This window comes from Anoplolepis gracilipes, chromosome 16 (assembly GCF_047496725.1).
Source record: "Anoplolepis gracilipes chromosome 16, ASM4749672v1, whole genome shotgun sequence".
Lineage (NCBI taxonomy): Eukaryota > Metazoa > Arthropoda > Insecta > Hymenoptera > Formicidae > Anoplolepis > Anoplolepis gracilipes.
The window spans coordinates 8550995-8569607 of NC_132985.1; the positions used below are offsets into that span (position 1 = coordinate 8550995).

General features: G+C 39.8%; 1 protein-coding gene and 1 pseudogene across 1 annotated transcript in view; one reads left to right on the top strand and one right to left on the bottom strand.

Annotated features, from left to right (window-relative positions):
* The window catches only part of LOC140674594 (transmembrane protein 114), a 352543-nt gene that overhangs the window by 139200 nt on the left and 194730 nt on the right, over positions 1 to 18613 (bottom strand). The gene's annotated exons all lie outside the window — the stretch shown is intronic.
* LOC140674712 (uncharacterized) lies at positions 12125 to 15089 on the top strand (annotated as a pseudogene).

Below are 18613 nucleotides of genomic sequence, written 5' to 3' on the forward strand. Positions count from 1 at the left end.
TTTAAAAAATTTTTAAATTTGTCTTCTAGCAAAACTTACAGCTCATTTAACGACAAATCCAACCATATATGATAAAATTGTATTCCAAAGTCGCATTTTTCAGAAAAATAAGGTAAAAATATCTTTATATACCACCATACGCGCGTTTTTATCTGTCTCACGCTTGTCACTTGTTTATATACATATATATAACACATATTTTTATAATTAATAATAAATATAATTCTAATATGTAGTTTTCCTTATATACATTATATATAATATGTTATATATAAAATATAATATTTTATGTAAAAATAATAAATAACTTTTTAATTTAAAAGTAACAAAACATGAGTTAATTGTCATTTTTATTTTTTTTAACCTGTTCCACCCGGGGATTGAGTTATCTACCGGGCGCGTTTCCAAGTGGCGGATAGGAGGACGTCCAGGTGCCCCCCGACTTCTAGTGAGTAGACTCGCTGGTCGCTGGGGTAGATTCTGGATAGTGACGAGCTATAACGCGAGCATAAAACCCTAAACAGTAGGCTGGGAAGGCCGCCACCGCGGATCAACTCTCCAAACCAAGCTGAGAACTATCGTGGCGAGGGCTGCGTGGTACTGGGGGAGCAGTGTCGCGAACGATGCCTCTGGGGCACCGGGCGAAACCCCAGAGTATTTAGCCTTGCCCGGGCAAAGCGAAGCTCTGCTCGGGTAGACTGTTGTTTTCTCGCCACTCGTGGGAACAACATAGATATGTTTCAAAATTTAAATTTGGGGGGGGGACGAGGCTGAGAGTTCGCAAGGGCCCTCAGTCTCTAGAGATTCGGGGTCGGCTCTGGAACGGGTTTGTAAGGGTTCGGAAAGGAACGGCCTCGGTACAGGCGAAGCATCGACTCCTCGGAAGAGGAACAGATGCGGAACCGAGAAGAGGAGGACCAAGAGAGATAGGGGGAAAATTCGCGGGTCGACCCCCTGCCCCTCTGAAGTTCTCGCTACTTTATTGAGGGATGGGGAGAAGAAGCACACCGGCAAAAGGTGCCGGCCGGGCTCAGTTGATACCCCTCCCTCGGCGAAGATAGCGGTGAAGAGGCCGAGGGCTCAGGAAGCTGAGTCCTATGCGGCGGTTGCTGATTCCCTGGCGAGGGCGATTGTGATGGAGACCTACCCCGAGGGGTTGGTCACTCCAGAACAGTTGACCTTAGTAAGAGGATCTATAGTGAGGGAACTGTGTAGCAGGTATCCGTGAGGGTCCTTTGCCTAGGTTCACGGCTCCTGCGGCTCTTAAGAGCGGGGCCGTGGTGATTAGGGTGGAGGATGAGGTGGCACTCAATTGGCTTACTGAGCGGATTGGGCACATCTCAATCTGGGAGGGTGCCAGGCTCAAAGTGGTGGGTAAGGAAGCGCTTCAAAAGCGGCACAGGACTACCGTTTAGGTACCGGGTCCCCCGGTGCCCGCGGCGGAAGTTCTGGGGCTGCTGGAGAGGCAAAATTCGGGTATTTCCACGGCAGCCTGGCATGTCTTCGCCGAGAATGTAGGGGCTTTCACCTTGGGGAGGAACCTTATTCTCGCAGTACTGGAATCCAGTGTCCTCAAATTGAGGGCAGTGGATTAGCGGTTAAGTTACGGTTCGATCAGGTCTCTATAGATCTGCACGGGCCTCGTAGCGAAGGGGAGGGAAAGGGCCAAGGTAAGGCCTATCCTGAGTCGTGTCCTCCATAAAGTGGGTCTGGTAACGGTGAGATTTACCCAGATCAACTTGCATCACAGCAAGAGCGCCTCGGCTGTTCTGGAGCATGGCTATGATGTACACAGGCATCTGCCTAATACAAGAACCTTGGGTTTACAAGGGATGTATTAGGGATATCGCGGCGTGCGGCCGTCTTTTTAAACATATGGGCGAGCTAGGCCTGGGGTTGCTGTTGTGGTCAAAGGCTTGAGAGTGCAACTATTGCCAGAGTTTTGCTTTATGAATGTGGTGGCAGTCTTGGTCAACTTTACCAAAGCGGACACTGGAGAAATCAGAAAAGTGAGCTCTGCGTACTTCTCGCACGAAGAGGGAGACTCACTCCCGCCGGAACCAGTGGTAAGACTAACGGACCACTGTAAGAAAGAGGGGCTATCGCTGGTAGTTGGGTGCGATGCTAACGCGCACCACACTGCCTGGGGGAGCACCAACATCAACGAACGATGAAGCAGGCTCCTGGAATACTTGGTGGCCACGGACCTGAGGATCCTGAATAGAGGTAACGAGCCGACGTTTCTGACTGCGCGGAGGACTGAGGTCCTCGATCTCACTCTGTGCTCCAGGGACTTGGCTGGTGAAATCTTGAAGTGGAGGGTCTCGCATGAGCCCTCACTCTCTGATCATAGACAGATCAACTTCGGGCTAAGAAACGTCAAGCCCGAAGTGATCAAGCGTAGGAATCCGAGGAGGACGAATTAGGCTTCTTTTCGAAGAGACCTGGTTGTCAGCCTTCGGGATTTTCCTAAGAAACATGGCACTGGTGAGAAGGTGGAGCTCTGTCTGAGATTATCTGCAGAGGGAGCTAGTCTCCTGCTATAAGAAGAACTGCCTTGAGAAGATAGTTAACCCTAATAGGAAGGTCTCTTGGTGGCCGGGTCTGAGTAGGCTTAGGATGGAGGGAATAAGGCAAGGACCGCGGGTCGTCCCTCTGATTGGGATCTCTACCGGAGGTCTTAGAAGACCTATAAGGATGCCATTGCCTCTGTCAAAAGAGAGAGTTGGAGGAGATTCTGCCAGTCTATGGAGGAGATTCCTGAGGCTTCTAGGCTATGCAGAATCTTCGCCAGGACTCAACCCTGCAGGCTCTGAGGCTGTCTGATGGTGGTCTGGTCTCCGGGGAGGTATGTCTGCTTCATCTTCTGGAGGTCAGCTTTCCTGGCTTCAAAAGGATTGAAGCGGACGCCTGCCTCCAGACCCAGGAGTCCCTTATAGGAGTACGGGGTGAGGATTGGAAAATGGCGTCCAGCATCGTAAGGTCTAACAGGGTAAGATGGGCGATCGGATCCTTTAAATTTTTTAAGGCCACGGGTCCCGATGGCGTCTTTCCGGCACTTTTGCAGAAGAGGATCGAGGTTATATTGTCGGACTCACGCGTACGCTAAGGGCGTGTGTGGCCTTGGGCTACACTCCTAAAGCATGACGGCTGGCCAGAGTGGTGCTCATACCCAAGCTGAGTAGAACATGTTGTACCTCAGCCAAGGATTTCAGGCCGATCAGTCTTGGGCGGCATCTGCTACACAAAAACCAGCATGCATACAGGACGGCTCTCCACTCGCTGATGGCTCTAATTGAAGGGCAACTCCAGATGGTGAGCACTTTCCTTGATATTGAAGGTGCTTTCAGCAACACCCCGCACAAGGTTGTTTGTAGGGAGGCTACGAAGCGGGGCGTTCCGGATAGATTGATCGATTGGATCAGAGGAATTCTCCGTCGGCGCATCACGACAACACTCGGCGCGACCAGCATCGATGGTTGGGTGGAACGTGGCTGCTTGCAAAATGGAGTGTTGTTATGGTGCCTGGTGGTCGATGGGCTGATCAGATGCCTTAATGGGGCAGATATCTATGCGCAGGGATATGCTGATGATTTAGCGATCCTGGTGCAAAGCCCCTTTCTGGAAATACTTCTAGAGCTCATTCAGAGGGCTCTGAAGATTGTGGACAAATGGTGCGATGGCTTTGGCCTTTCGATTAACCCTTGCAAGACCGAGCTTGCCATCTTCACCAATAAGTATAAGGTCGGCAACGTTGAAGGGCCTGTTCTTAGAGGTGTCAAGTTAGTTCCGTCCGCATCGGGGAAATACCTAGGAGTGATCCTGGCTAGGAAGCTGCTATGAAGGGAGCATCTTGAGGATCGATGCAGGAGTGTAATCTCCTACTTTTGGTTGTGCAGAAAATCCTTTGGACGGTCCTGGAATATTAGCCTGAGGATAGTTCACTGGATCTTTTCAGCTATTCTACGCCGTAGGCTGACATACGCGGCCGTCGTGTGGTGGCTTAAGGTCTTGAAAGCGACGGTGAAAGTGGCTCTGGAGCACATCAGAGCTCTGGTTTTAAGAAGGGCTCTGGGTGCCATGAGGACCACCCCGGTTGCTGCAATGGGGCTCTTGCTTGGCATAGAACCGCTCTACCTAACTATTGTGGCCTCGGATGCATTAGCAGCGTATAGACTTAACGCAGAGGGAAAGTGAAGGCCTGGTACCAAGCATACTATACTTCCTAAGGGAGTTCTCTCCCATCCAATTTTTTGGATGAGGCAAGACAGGATGGCTGTCACTCGCTCTCTGGAGACGGCCTTTAGAGTATGATTTCCGGAGCGGGAAAAATGGCTTAGACCGCAAGGTCCTGGGCAATGGGGTCCTCCTATTTACGGACGGCTCCGGATCCAGTTCAGGTTCTGGAGCGGGTATTTACTGCCGAAGGAAGGAGATCTGCGAATCAGTCCCATTCGGTAAGTTTGCTACCATCTTTCAAGCAGAGGTGGTGGCAATTATGAAGTGTGCGCAGACCCTTTTTGCCAATAGAGAGAAGGGTGGACGCTTTTACATCTGTTTGGACAGCTAAGCGGCCCTTAAGACCCTTAGCGCTCCGACAATATCCTCCAGGTTGGTCTGGAGCTGCAAGAGAGCTCTGAAAGACCTAGCGAAGAGTAATGAGGTTGTCGGGAGCGTCCCGTTTGACCACGTCACGATTGACCACAGCCACTTATATCGACCGATGCCTAAGGTCATCAGCAACGATTAACCAATCAGAGAGCCTCATTTTAAACTGGCTAATTGGCGACGTGGTCAATAGACTCCCACCCAGGTTGTCTTAGTGTGGGTGCCCGCGCACTCGGGCATTAAAGGCAACGAAAAGGCCGATTAGCTCACTAAAAAGGGGTCGGCCTCTGCTTTTGTAGGACCGGAGCCAGGGGTGGGAGTTCCCTGCTGCTTGGACAGGAAATATATCAGCCGCTGACTGCGAAACCAACATTTAGCCACTTGGAGAAGTGTGGTGGAGTGCAGGCAGTCTAGGGCCTTGCTGGGCGATGCGCCTAGTCAGAGGCCTTAGCAGAAAAGGCTGGGCTAATGACTTGGATACTCACTGGGCACGGCGCTCTCAACTACCACTTACATAAGTTGGGGCTAAGCGAACGGCCAAATTGTAGGCGGTGTGTCACTGGAGAAATCAAGCCTCCATGTGATTTGTGAATGTGCGGCTAGAGCTAGGTTCCTAACGTTCCGCCTTCATGGAACCCCAGCAGGTTAGAGGTCTCTCAGGTGGGGACCTCCTTCGTTTCTGGAGGAGTGGAGTAAACTGAGGGACCAGGTTTGCCAGGGAGGCACAATGGACGTAGTCCGCGTGCCGCAAGCAAATCTCAGTATCAGTGGGACCGCTCTCTGGTTTAGTTCTTATTATTATTATTATTAACCTGTTCCACCAAATCGATTTAGTTAGCTAATTTTTCATATAAATATAATAAAATAAGATTTATTCACAATTTTTTTCAAAAGGGTCACTCGAAGGGTTCATTTAGAAAAAATCTTGAATTTTTTTGTGCATTAGATGACTATATACACATTTGAAAAAATATATAATGTTTCTTTAATGTCCCCCTTTATGCATATTTTTTAAATTAAATTATCTTTAACCGTTCAGAAGATCTAAAATATGTTAGTTTTTCAAACTCACCTCCGTAACACCCTAACGAAGAGATCTCGGAAGCTGAAATATTGCATATTGCATTTACTCATTACAAGTTACTTTCAAAGAGCCACTACTATTAGATCTACGGAGGCAATTTATCTCCCCTTATCCCGCTATATCCTTTGTAAACTATTTTATATTTTGAACTTTTATGTCCGGCATATTAGATCTGCTAGTTTGAATTTTTCAAAAGGCCACATGGCTTTCGATAGCTTATGCCTGTAACTAACTTTGTGTGCAAGATGGTTCTACGTCGAATACAATTTTGGAACGGCGGGTGATCCGCTTGACAAAGAATGCCCCATATACACTAGGCAACAAAAAGTTATACCAAAATTTCACATAACTTCAGATAATCACAACTCCACGAAAAATTGTCGTATTTAAAAATTTTTTTTTATTTTGTAGGTTAAAGCCTCTACTTTAAGAAGCATTTGTCAGATTTTGAATTTTTTTCCCCTCCTCCCGCCTTCTTCTCGAAAGTAAGGACGTGTTTTGTCTCGAAAACTTTGCACAGTTTGTCGCACTCCACGGAGTGGAATGAATTTTTTTTACAAGTATCATAATAATCATTGTAAAATTGGACTTTTCCTTGCAAATTAAAAAAATGAGATCGATATAATTTTTTTTCACCCCGTGCGGGCTTATGACGTATCAAAGTGAGCTATACATTTTTGTGCTTGTTACCGCCAACATTTAGCATTATCCGATGCGCACGGAAAGGTGTTGGACAAATTTTACGCATCATCTGTATGTGTGTATGCGTGTGTGTGTGCGTGCGTGCGTGTGTGTGTGTGTGCGTGCGTGCGTGCGTGTGTGTGTGTTGGAAAGAAATATTGTACTTAATTTTAAAAGTGTGTATTTCTGCCTTGTCTTCGGCACACGCATACGCACGCACAGCATACACACACACACACATACACACTCGCACGCGCACACACCCGCACGCGCACACACCCGCACGCGCACACACCCGCACGCGCACGCACGCACGCACGCACACACACACACACACTGTGACGTGGCCGTCCCGCGCGTCCGCCCGGCTCCCGCGGTCGCGGATCAATATAGGATTAGCCGCGCTAAGTCCGCTCCGGACTAGGAACTTGCCGCGACCTTCAGAGGGGCAATTAGAGCGAGCGAAATAGTTCTTTTGTTAATTTTAATTTTTCTTTTCTTTCGATGATACGTTTTGTATAACGGGCTTCACCGAAGATCGACGACGGCAAGGAGGAAAAACATCATCGAACACCCGGCTCTTGAAAGACGCCTCACGACCTCGAGGGACGCAGAAGGTATAATGGATTATCGATGATCAGCCCATCATGGCGTGATCACGGTATACCGGATGCGCGAAAACAATCACTCGCTGGATAAGTTGCCCATACGAGAGCAGGGCCGCCCGAAAACGCACCCTGGTAAGGAACCCTGAGGGCCCTGACGGAAGCCGGATCCGCGGATCGCCGACGGAAGGAAAGGCTCTCAAGACACCCCAGGAGGCCTGCCACCCCGAAGAAGGGTGGAGACGACGACGAAAAGAAACCGTCTAAAAATTCCGGATCCGAGAGCGATATCATAAAAGGGACGCAAAAACCCTCGATACATCCGTGCGTATGCGACCCGCGATAGCGGCGTGATAGCTTGCCGTGACGTGATTGGCCGCACGAAGGGCTACCCCTCGCGAGCGACATCGAGCGTCTTATCGATCGGCGCCGGAAAAATCCTGAAACAGTGAGACTTGCACGGCCGATCCAGCTAGAGGGGAAGTTGAGCGCTCCTCGTGAGAAAGAGAGAAAAAACAAGACGGATGATACGAGAGAGAATACGAGAGGCCGAGCGGACGACGAGAAGTCACGGATCTCGAAGCTACGTTTCCAGGAGGATCCTGCTACCGGTGATGTCATTGTCACTCTCGTTTGCAAACGACCGCGTGCGAACGATTCGGGCTCTCCGTCTCTGACGACGTTGCCATTTCTTAGTGTTAGCGTTCCAGTTTCGCCGCGTGCTTCGTCGCACCGGCCCGGCCGGAAAATTAGTAATTTGTGCGACATTCGTCAAGCGGAAAGAGCCCTCGACGCCTTCGCAGAGACGGCCCCGCGTCTGTAATTCTCGCGATTGATTGCGGTCCGATTCGAAATTGCGTCTCGCTTCTCTGAAGGACTCGCGCCCCGTGCATCGCGCTCGCTCGTCACGTATGTGTGTGTGTCACTACGTCGGTGAAAGAATTTAGCGCCCCGCGAGTGCGTACGTGTCGCGTGTGTGTATATGTGCCTCACGGAACGCGCCTCCGTACATTGTATATTTCGCATGTATGGTTTGTCCACTAATCTATCGCGCCCGTGAGTGTAGCGAGAGAGAGAGAGAGAAAGAGAGGGAGGGAGGGAAGGAGGGTGGGAGGGGAGGGAAGGAGAGAGAGAGGGAGAGAAAGAGAGAGAGAGAGTCTCGCGGAAGACGTCTCGGCGCTCAATATTGTAAATTTCTTTTAAGTGTGTTATGCGTCCGAATTGTCGTAGCGTGTGTAGTACGTATGTCGAGAATCGTACGTAGCGGTAGTGTTAACGAAAAGGGTGAGTGAAGGGACGTACGACCGTTCGCGTGTTAATCACGATATCTCGCGTTTAACGAAAAGTCTTCGCGCGACTCGTTGCAATTGCGCGCTTTTTTTGGCGACTATCGTTCTGCGTTTCTTCGCGCCGATTATCCTTACGTCGGGTACGTTTCTATTCGCGTGTATAATTCGACGTCCAGTCTGATTTCTATTCATTTTTATCGCTGTTCAATATTCTCGCTTATTTTCTACCTTTTTCTTTTTATTCTAATAAACCTTGTTATTCTTCTTTCTTCTATATCGTGCATTCTTACTTCGTGTTCGTCGTTACGTGTCAAAGTGTGTGTCGATTACCTTTCGATTATCGCGCCTACAACACCACCCTGCCTCTCTACCGTTAGGCGAGCTAGCCCGCCCGTGAAGGACTGAGAATTGTCGACAATTAGCGATTTAGATTTTGCGTTTCGTGAATTGGCGCGTGAAAGACCGCGCCTGGCGCCCAATTTCTCGGTTTCGCGATATTTCTTGTGTCCGTCACGGCGCGCACAGAACTCCCTTCATCCCCGTTCCCTGATTTGCGCGTATTACCTTTTTTCGATCCCCTTCTTCTTGACAGCGATTTCGCACGAATCTTTACGCTCCCGTTTCCTATCCCGCAGTCATTTTCAAGAAAATGGTCGCAACACACACACACACGCACACGCACACACACACACACGCATACATACATATACATAATGCACAAAATCCGTTCAACAACTTCTCTGTGGTATGCATCGGATAATGCTAATATTGGTGGTAACAGGCACGAAAATGTATAGGTCACTTTGATATTATCGTCATAAATCCGCGAAAAAAAATTGTATCGATCTAAATTTTTTTTAATTTGCAAGGAAAAATTCAAATTTTACAATGATTATCATGATACTTGTGAAAAAAATTCATTCCATTCCGTGCAGTGCGTCAAACTGTGCGTCAAAAGTTTCCGAGACAAAACGCGTCATTACTTTTGAGAAGAAGGCGGGAGGGGGAAGGAAAAATTCAAAATGTAATAAATGTTTCTTAAAGTAAAGGCTTTAACCTATAAAATAAAAACATTTTTAAATACGACAATTTTTCGTGGAGTTATGATTATCTGAAGTTATGTGAAATTTTGGTATAAATTTTTGTTGCGATAATTTTGTTGCCTAGGGTGTATATATATATATATATATATATATCCTTATCGATACCATGTAAGGAAAATTTTTTACAGAGGTTGAAAGGGAGTGAAAAACCATTTTTATATCTTGCAAAATGTTGATTATTTTGTAAAAATGACTCAGATATAATTTATAGCTTATGAAATTTGGTACAAAAAAAGTACAATTCCTTTTTTTCGTAGGACTATCTTTTCTTGAGTAAAACGGTTTACAAAGTTGTACGATCGTATTTCATTGATAAAATGCACTTCTTTCCACACCACCGCTGAGGTTGTACTTTCTAAATTTCTTAGAGCGAAATATAACTCCAAACGAGTGAATATTCACATCATGTGATAGTGAAAATACTCGTAAGTAGTGAAATTTTACTTTTCACAAAAGTAATTGTTAACTCTAACATAAAGTAAACGTGTTACTTATTTCGGACTGAATAATTCACTCCATCAAGAAATGAATATTCCCTGTTTTGTTAAGTGAATTTTTCATTTTACGAGTGAACAAATTCACTCTTAGGAAGCTAGCTCTTAGGAAGATAACATGCTATGTTTAACATAAAACTTCGTTTGATTGAAATAAAAAGGAATGTTATTGCTTCTATTGTGTGATTGCAATGATCCTGCTTCTCATTTCAACTAATCAAAGCTTCAGCAATCTTTATAAATCTTTATTACAAACGCGTACACATATATACAGTATTATATGTATACTGCGCAATAACGTTGAAGTCGAGAGATAAATGAGAAGCGGAAAAACAAAACAACTAACGGCAGCTCATGCGTTTCACGTGCTTTACTCACTCACTCGGACGTGTCAGTTAATATTTCGTTAATATTCGTCTATTTCATTGTGAAATTACAACGAATTTTTAATATCTGCGACAATAAAAGAACTTTGCTTGATTTGCTGCGAGTCATTATCGAGTAGAAATACTGTTGTTGTAAAGCGTGGAATACAAACATTGCGAGACGCGAGTGTTGAAAGGAATGATGGAAAAATTGAACAATTACGACGTGTTAATTCCATCATAATTTATGTACAATGTCGTAAAAAATATACTCGCAAGAGTAGCATTCTCGCGACGAAAAGAAGATGAAGATGCCAGCACGTCTACGAGTCCGCCGCGTACGAGAATGCGTTCAAGTGAATATTCTTTTGATTTTAAAAATTTATGTATTTTTTTGTGGTGAAGAAGCTAATGAGGAAAAAGAGAATAGGAAGGGAAATAAATATCGTAGAATAATATGTCGAGTAGTGACTCATTGTTTCAAAGACTCCATTATTGCTACTGCCGGGCAACATGGCAACAACGTGGCGAAGGCAGTCACAAATAGAATTATTTATGAGGAGGATTTGGTTGCTGCTGAGGCCAGATATCATAAAGATTGCTATTTACTATTTATAAAACCTGCAACAGGAGGTAAAATTGGTCGTCCAAATGATTCGCGTATAATTTCCGCGATAGAAGATATTTATTCATACATTGAAAACAACGATGACTATCAATTTACTTTAAGAGAGTTAAAAAATGAATGCAAGGATACACCCCAGATGATAAGTCTATTAAAAGCAAACTTATAGAGAAATATGGAGATAAAATCATAATAACCACAAAAAGTAAGACTTTGACAATTATCTGCTTTGTAGATGTGCAGCATGATCTATTAAGTAAAGCGTGGTATGAAAATAAAAAATCAAACGAAAAGGAAGAACATCTTCGAATTTTAGAAACAGCTGCAGCTATTATTCGTCAAGATATTAAATCTGTCACCGTTGAAAAAAATAATTATCCTCCTACAAATCAAATGTTCGATAATATAAATGATGAAATTCCATACAGTTTGACTTTTTTCTTGGAGCAAGTTATATTAAAAAATAAAAAGTAATAAAGATCCATTTCAATTAAAGTGCACTTCTATAAATCACGCTATTATGGCAGCAGTTAGACCAAAGTCATTTATGTCTCGACTACAATTGGGCCTATCTATATTTTTTCACCGGCGATTTGGATCTAAACGTATTTTAGATATTTTATCAAGTTTAGGCATGTGTACATTATATAACGATGTAACTATGTATGAAGCGTCTGCAGTTTTTCATCCTCAGCCTTATATTTTACCACCTCAAACAGGTGCTTTTCTTCAGTTTGCTGCTGATAATGCTGATATTAATGTTTATACCATTGATGGTCATAATACTGTTTATGTTATGAAAATAATTCAAATAATAACTCCATTAAGTGGAATCGTTGCGGAGCAACCGATAAAAAAATTGTCGACTAAACCCAGTGCGAAAGATATTGCTGCAATTACCCACGTACCAATCCATGCATATGAAAATTATGGAGATTCAGGATTAAAAAAATGTTTGTCGAAAGTATCAATTACAATGACGAAACAACTGTTTCTATGCTCCGAAATACAGATATGTTGTGGATGTATGGAAAATGGAGTTGTAAATCTGAATACTTGGGTGGAATGGGTATATTGAGCATTTAACAAAAAATTATGAAAATTATTGTAAATCTCGAATCTTGTTTTTGCCTTTCATCGATCAGCCAGCAAGCAATTATCATACGATTTATACAACTTTACGGTGTGCTATTGAGAATGCAAAAAAGTATGGTCACAGAACATGTATTGTTACATTCAATCAACCTCTATATTTGAAAGCTCGAGAAATAGTAGCAGGATCACCTGAAACATCGGAATTATCAAAAATTATAGTGAGACTCGGAGGATTTCATTTGCTCATGTCTTATCTTGGCTCAATTGGCTACATAATGGGAGAAAGTGGTATCAAAGAAGTTCTTATGACTATTTATGCACTTAATTCAATAGATAAAATGCTTAATGGGCATGCTTATGCTCGAGCTGTAAGAGCTCATACATTGCTACATCTAGCTTTGTCAATAATAATATTAAAAGATATGGACATAGATGATGATGCCCATGAAAATCTTAAAACTGCCATGAATTGTGTATTGGGAAATACAGCAACGTACGACGACATTGAAACTTTAGATGATAATGTTGGAACTTTACTAGATCAATTTAATGAAAAGCTACTTATACAGGGTGTCTCGCATCACATAATTAATATTATAGAGGGTGAAAGAGAGTGAAATTTTGAGCTAAAAGTTCTTTTTCCAATTTTGTTTCAGACCATTATTTGTCGAATTATTAACGATTAAAGTTGACCATTCAGACGGCGCGCTGTCGGAGTACTCAGGGACATAGCATGCCATGGGACTCCTCGCGCTTACCGTACATTCCCTTAATTAAAATTCTATTTTAATTTTTTTAAATTAATAAATGAATATGTAGATGGACCTATCAATGGATAAATAAATAAATAAATAAACAAACGAATAAATAAATAAATAATATTTTTACATGTATCATACATAATTCTTATGTTTATTTTTGTTGTTTATTTATTTATTTATTTATCTTATCTATTTATTTATCTATCTTATCTATCTATCTATATGTTTATAGGTTCATCTATACATTTATTTATTAATGTTAAAAAATTAAAATAGAATTTTAATTAAGGGAATGTACGGTAAGAGCGAGAGGTCCCATAGCATGTTATGTCCCTGAGTACTCCAACAGCGCGCCGTCTGAATGATCAACTTTAATTGTTAATAACTCGACAAATAATGGTCTGAGACAAAATTGGAAAAGGAACTTTTAGCTCAAAACTTCACTCTCTTTCACCCCCTACAATATTAATTATGTGATGCGAGACACCCTGTATATGAAAAAAGAGGCCCCACAGCGAAATTATGGGTTCAATATTTTCGAATGATATCTATTGCAAAAGAATTCATAAGGTCTGAAAGAATGGGAGATTGGCAAGCACATTTGAATGCTGTTAAAAATATACTTCCATACTTTCATGCATCAGGTCATTTTCCTTATGCTAAATCCGCACATTTGTATCTTCAGGATATGTTAAAATTGGAGAGCAGTATGGAAAAGAGTGCTTTTTTTTGACAAGTTTATTAACGGATTTTTCACAATTCGACGTACTATTAAATTCAGTTGTGGAACTTGGAGCGACATGGTTATTAATCATTAATGAAATCAATAAAAATAGAAAGAGGTATTTCACAAGGAAGAAGTACTCAGGCAAGTGTAGTGTGCAAATGGATATATGACATACATACGATGAATAATGTGTGTGAAGGAATAGAACAACTTTGTAATGTTGGAATGGATACAGTAGACCAGCATGTCGACGCTAGAGACGCTAGAGATGTTCGTATAGAAAGAGACAATAAGGATGTAAAAAAATTAATAGAATGGTTTATAACTTATAATCCCTTTCCGCAAATAAATCATATTAAGGAATAAATAGTGGAATTATCGGCGATAATGAAGTGAATTGTCATAATGCTTATAAAATTGGCCTTATCTCTATCCGAAGTATGATTGGTCAACAATTTGGTAACGTCAAATTAAAACGCTCGAACAGAGTTGCGTCACTTTTAATGGTCTCGAGTTCTGTTAAACTCAATACAAAAGTGGTTGTAGACCCACTTCTTTTATTTTAACGAATTAATATAACAAAAAAATTTGATGATCAACTTTGAGAATTTTTACAGTATGAATTAGCTCCATATCCATTAGCACTTTTTGATGAATTAGGCATGCGTAAAACTAAAAAATCATCCTTTTACGATAATTTCAAGTCCATTATTGTTGAGTTCAATTTGAAAGATGATATATATATCATTGATGGAGGATATCTTCTACATCGTGTTATGTGGAATCCAGAAAGTACATTTGACGACATTTTTGTAACATATATTAATTATGTTCGGAATCATTTTGGTTCTAATGTAACTATTGTATTTGACAGTTATAATGATAATAGTAAAAATACAAAAGCTATGGAACAACGTCGTCGATCTGCTAAAAATATCTATAAGAATCTTATTTGATGCTTCAATGACAGTTCCAATAAGCCAAGAAAAATTTCTATCCAATAAAAACAATAAAAGTAGGTTTATTTCAATGCTGTGTAAAAAATTTAAAACTGTTAACGTCAGCGTGAAACAAGCTCAAGATGATGCTGACGTTCTAATTATTGATATTGCACTGAAGCAATGCCATACAAATAAAACAATTGTTGTAGGCGAAGACGTCGATTTATTAATACTATTAGTTGCTCGAACTCCAGATGATAAAGAAATTTATTTTCTGAAGCCAGGAAAAGGCAAAGTTGAAACAAAAATATATTCTTCAAACAGCTTTGATTCACAAAAAATAAAGAGCATATTCTGTTTCTACATGCAATGATTGGGTGCGATACAACATCTGCATTATTTAATAAGAGCAAAGGAAAAGCTTTGAAGTTACTTGAAAAACAAAGCGATCTGATTAATTGCGCAAAAATTTTCAAAATACCGCAATGTCCTCCACAAGAGATTTTTAACAGTGGAATGCGCTTCATTTTAGCAATGTATGGTGCTTCATGTAACGAAGTATCAATTGATCATTTCAGATATTTCTCCTTTGTAAAATCTACAAGATTTAATAAGGCTGTAAAATTATCAACACTTCCTCTAACATCTAGTGCTGCACAGCAACATTTATACCGGGTGTATTATCAAGTACAGAAATGGCTTGAAAATTAACTTAATCCCGAAGATTGGGGATAGATCACTGTAAATGAAATTTTGGAACCTATTCAAACTCTTTTGCCTTCTGCTTCAGATATACTATTAAATACTATTTTCTGCAATTGTTCTAAAGGCTAATTGTTTTGCGGCTTTAACTGCAGTTATAGAAAAGTTGGTTTGCGTTGCTCAGCTGTATGCGGTAATTGCCATGATCAATCTTGCACAAATCACGCTGAAGATATCATCGAAAACATATGTGCTGATACCGATGAAGATATATCCAATATCAAACTTAGTGAAAGCTGTGGAAGAAATGGAGGAAACAGACACAGAAATCATAGAGTTTGAGAAGATTTCAGAAATAGATGAAATCGGAAAATAATAATGACACAAACAGAGCGGGAAAATGTGGATTAGGCCTATGAGGGATACCACATAAAAAGAACGCACCCGGTACTCAACTTCGGCGGTGGTGTGAAAAGAAGTGCATTTTATTAATGAAATACGATCGTGCAACTTTGTAAACCGTTTTGCTCGAGAAAAGGTAGTCCTACGAAAAAAAGAAATTAAACCTTTTTTGTAGCAAATTTCATAAGCTATAAATTATATCTGAATCGTTTTTGCAAAAGAATCAATATTTAGCGAGATATTCGTGAAAAACTGTTTTTCACCCTCTTTCAACCCCTGTAAAAAATTTTCCTTACATAGTATCGATGGGGATTTTTGAGAGGTTGTTTAAAATAGCAATATCTCACTGTATGCAAAAATCCAGCCTGGTGAGAATTTTTCCGCAGATTGGTCCTTTTTTAGTCTAATTTGACTGGGCTATATGTATATAAGTATCGTCCGTCTGTATGACCGCGAACTACCTCCACATTTGTGGACCGATTTCCACGAATTGGTACCAAAATATTGCAAATTATTCTGGGATGGCTGCTATGTGTTTTTTTTTAATTTGAAATTTTTTTTTTAATTATAGGAGGTTGTTTTTACAAAAAAAAAAAATGTTTTTCCAGATTTCTCTGCTAATGTGTTCAAAATGTTTCGAAACATTAAGAAATCACATTTTTTAAATTAAAATTTTTTTTTTAATTATAGGAGGTTATGTTTTCGCGAAAAAAGATGTTTGCCCAGATTTCTCTGCCAATGTGTTCAAAATGTTTCGAAATATTGAGAAATCACATTTTTTTAAATTAAAAAACTTTTTTTTAATTATAGGAGGTTATGTTTTCACGAAAAAAAAATATTTTTCCAGATTTCTCTGCCAATGTGTTCAAAATGTTTCGAAACATTGAGAAATCACATTTTTTTAAATTAAAAAACTTTTTTTTAATTATAGGAGGTTATGTTTTCACAAAAAAAAAATATTTTTCCAGATTTTTCTGCCAATGTGTTCAAAATGTTTCGAAACATTGAGAAATCACATTTTTTAATAATTTTTTATATTTTAAATTTTAGAGGAGGCTATGTTTTTGTGAAAAAATTTTTTTTCACAACCGATTCCCACGAAATTGGTACCAAAATGTTGCAAAGTGTTTTGGGATGGCTGCTATGTGGGTTTTTTAAATTAAAAATTTTTTTGTTTAATTATAAGAAGTTATGTTTTCGCGAAAAATATGTTTTTTCAGATTTCTTTGCCAGAACTTCTCTGCTAATGTATTCAAAATGTTTCAAAACATTGAGAAATCACATTTTTTAATAATTTTTTATATTTTAAATTATAGAGGAGGCTTTTTTCGAGAAAAAAATTTTTTTCCAGATTTCCCTGCAAATGTGTTTAAAATGTGTCGTTTTAAATATTTCGGAGATGATTCCTATGTGATTTTTTCTAAATTTTTAAATTTAATTTTTTAATTATAGGAGGTTATGTTTTTGCAAAAGAAATGTTTTTCCAAATTTCTCTGCCAATGTGTTCAAAATGTTTCGTTTTAAATTTTTTGGAGATGGTTCCTATGTGGTTTTTTCTAAATTTTTAAATTTAATTTTTAAATTTAATTTTTTAATTATAGAAGGTTATGTTTTCGCAAAAAAATGTTTTTTCAGATTTCTCTGCCATTTAAAAATTTTTTTCGCAAAAACATAACCTTCTATAATTAAAAAATATATATGTGTAAATAGATTGAAGAAATAAGCAATCAAGGATATCTTATTAAATGAAATCTAAAATTTTTTACGAAAAATATTATATAAAGAGGTTTTGAAAATTGAAAAATTATAAATTGTGTGAGAACTATTTTAAGAAGTAGGTTATAAAAAAAATTATAGGGGTAAAAAAAATTCGGTACGTAGCGGATTCGAATCTTGATCGTTCACCGGCTGCGGAGGTAAAAAAAGTAACGCACGCGCCTTAGTCTGCCTAACCACTGCGTTTCACGCTTTGCTAAAGTTATCTACGGTAGTTAACGTACCGCTGGTCGAATGCTCAACTTTACATGCAAATTTCTCGGAAACGAAGACCCATTCACTCAAACTCTCTTTACACTTTTACTACTCTCAACCTCCCCTCAACCTCGAATGGTATATGTTTCATACGAAAAGCAGTTTGTACCCACTCCTTGTAAGACTTTTTTACTTACAATCAGTGTTGTGTACTATTGTCTACCATATAAATGGTTTCATCATAAGTTTATATGTATTTATTATTGTTATACATTAAAATGATAATGGTAATAAGCTTGTAATACAGTATTATGCATTATCATCAATGTTATCAATAACTTCAATTAATGTCATTTTATATGTGAACTTGAAAAAGTATATTTTTGAGGAAATATAAATATATCAATGACAACGACAATGTCGACATTGATATATTTTAAATAAAAGTTTGGTATTGTATAATTGTAGAAATGTTCAATTTCGTAATTAATGATGCCACTAAAATATCAGAGTAAACTAAGAGCAAGGTCAAAAAACGCCGATAATTATACAGGGTGTCCTATTTTAAAAAACGCACTTCGATAATTCTTCAACAAAGCCTTTTCAGTAAAAATGTTTCAGACAAAAGTTGTATGGTTTTGAGGGGGACATAAGATGGTGTCATTGGTTTGACCTCGAATTTCCATTTGAAGGTCATGTGAAGGTCACGTCGATTTTTTTAAATGGAACACTCTATTATTGCATATTCTTGTAGCTTATCTAGAGAGCTTTTCGAAATACTATAATAAAATGTTTTTTCATTAAATACTATTTGAGTTATGAAACTTGAAAGTTTCAACATTTTGTTTCAAATTACAAAATATCTTGTAAAACATTCAGTTTTCGGCAATCTTACTTTTAATACTTTTATGCATAGAATAATAAGACAAATCAATTGGTGTAAAGAAAACACATAGTTATCTTTAAGAAAAAAATCTGAATTTGCAACTAGCAGTTACACATTTTTACTTTAACATAATTATGCGTTTTAATTACGCCAATTGATTTGTCTCATTATTCTGTGCATAAAAGTATTAGGGTAAGATAATCGAGAAATGAATATTTTACGAGATATCTTGTATTTTATGTCAAAATACTGTAACTTCGAAGCCTTATAACTC